At 40.8% G+C, this 1,957-nt stretch overlaps 1 protein-coding gene across 3 annotated transcripts in view; it reads left to right on the plus strand.

Annotated features, from left to right (window-relative positions):
- COX18 (cytochrome c oxidase assembly factor COX18) overlaps window positions 1-1,957 on the plus strand; it is a 90,311-nt gene that overhangs the window by 24,705 nt on the left and 63,649 nt on the right. The gene's annotated exons all lie outside the window — the stretch shown is intronic.

Raw genomic sequence — 1,957 nt, forward strand, 5'->3', positions numbered from 1 at the left:
TAATTTTGGTTGCCAAGGTGGATTGTCTCTTAGCTCAGTTCTTTTTTATGATTTGCTTCAGGCACAACTTGACACTCACATGCCCCTGGGGACACTCCTGTGGGAAGCTGTGAACTATAACTTGGTCACTCTGCATATTATCTTAGAGATAGAAAACTGATGATAAGGAGAAATTGTTAAAGGAAAGTTGGGCACTTGTTCCAACATGGCTTTTTTTTCCCCCACTGGAGAAATGCAGGTGTCTGCTGTTAATTGATGAGGGAAAGCATGCCCTACCTCTTTCTCAGCTGAAAAAAAAAAACAAAACAAAACAAAACCACAAAAAAACAAAAAACACAACAGAGTTGCAAATGAGGTTCATTCAGCTCTCAGTTCAGGTTTGCACTATAATTTAACCCATATAACATCCATTGGGGGTGAGAACTTAAGAATGGCTTTATTTTACCCATTTCATTCTCCATTTATGTAGGTGAGCTTTCACTTATAGCCTCCAATGGGGGCAGGGAGGGTGGTGGCATAAGTCCATCCCCTTCATCACAGAATCTCATCTGGACATTCTTTTTTTAAGTTTATCTTGAGAGAGAAAGCAAGAGGGAGGGGCAGAGAGAGTGAGAGAGAGAATCCCAAGTAGGCGCTGCACTGTCAGCTTGGAGCCTGACACAGGGCTCGAACCCATGAACTGTGAGATCATAACCTGAACCAAAATCAAGGGTTGGACGCTTAAACGACTGAGCCACCCAGGCATCCTGGACTCTCCTTGAGCTATTCCCACGGTCCTTGCTCCTCTTAACTACTTCTCTTTCATCCTAATCCCAACCTACTCTGTTGTGGGTGCTCCTGAAATAGGTCTCCTTTTCTGTTCCCCAAGATTTCTGTGCTGGCCAGGTCCAGAAGATAGAGGAGGGTAAAAGTGCTAGTCTGGCTGGAAAGTAGAATATAAATTTTAAAAAGATCTGACACTTTATATTATAGATGTTTATTTCCTATCAACATATCCCTTTCCTTTTATATCTTACGTTAAAAGCCTGTCCTCTGCCCAGCACAGACAGCCCGCATTCTATCACCTAGGTGTAGAAGCTTTCAGCTTCCAGGAAATAGGGATGGGTGAAAGAAAAACTCACCTCACTATGTCGAACAAAAAATAAGGTGGCAAATGTTAGCTTGGTCAACTTCCTGACACCAATTTACAAACTTCACATCCACTATCTTTACCCCCACTTTCTCTCCTGGTACCATAAAACACATGTCTTTTTTATTATTTATTATTATGTATCATTTGTTACTCTTTTTTTGATGATCCCTCCAGCAGGGACCTCACTGCCATGCTTAACTTAATGGTTCTCCTCCATCATCCAGCATTGCTTAATCTGTATCTTTCAGTATTCCATGTTATTCTCTCTCTCCCTCCTATCTCTCTTCTCCCATTCATACTCATTTTATTTATAAGTCATTCATACTAGCTGTCTCCACTCTCTCATTCTTCATTTCCCCCCAGTTTTCATCACTTTGACCTTTTGATTTATGCTCTAGTTCACTAATTTGTTCTTCAGCTGTCTCTGTCCTTCAGGTGTGTCTACTCAGTTCATCTACTGAGTTTTATTTCAGTTACAGAATTTTAAATTATAACTATTCTTATATATTTTTGCACCAGCCTATTTTGCTACAAGAATATGGTATCTTTTTTTATTAAAGCTTCTAAAGATAATTATACTTTAAAAATCACTCTCGGGGCACCTGGGTGGCTCAGTTGGTTCAGTGTCTAACTTCAGCTCAGGTCATGATCTCATGGTTCATGAGTTCGAGCCCCACGTTGGGCTCTGTGCTGACAGCTCAGAGCCTGGAGCCTGCTTCAGATTCTATGTCTCCCTCCCTCTTTGCCCCTCCCCTGCTCATGCTCTGTCTCTCTTTCTCCCAAAAATAAACATTAAAAAAAAAAAAAAAAAGAAAGAAAAATCAC

The sequence above is a fragment of the Puma concolor genome, chromosome B1 (genome assembly GCF_028749965.1).
Source record: "Puma concolor isolate L17-30 chromosome B1, mPumCon1.1.hap2, whole genome shotgun sequence".
Classification (NCBI taxonomy): domain Eukaryota; kingdom Metazoa; phylum Chordata; class Mammalia; order Carnivora; family Felidae; genus Puma; species Puma concolor.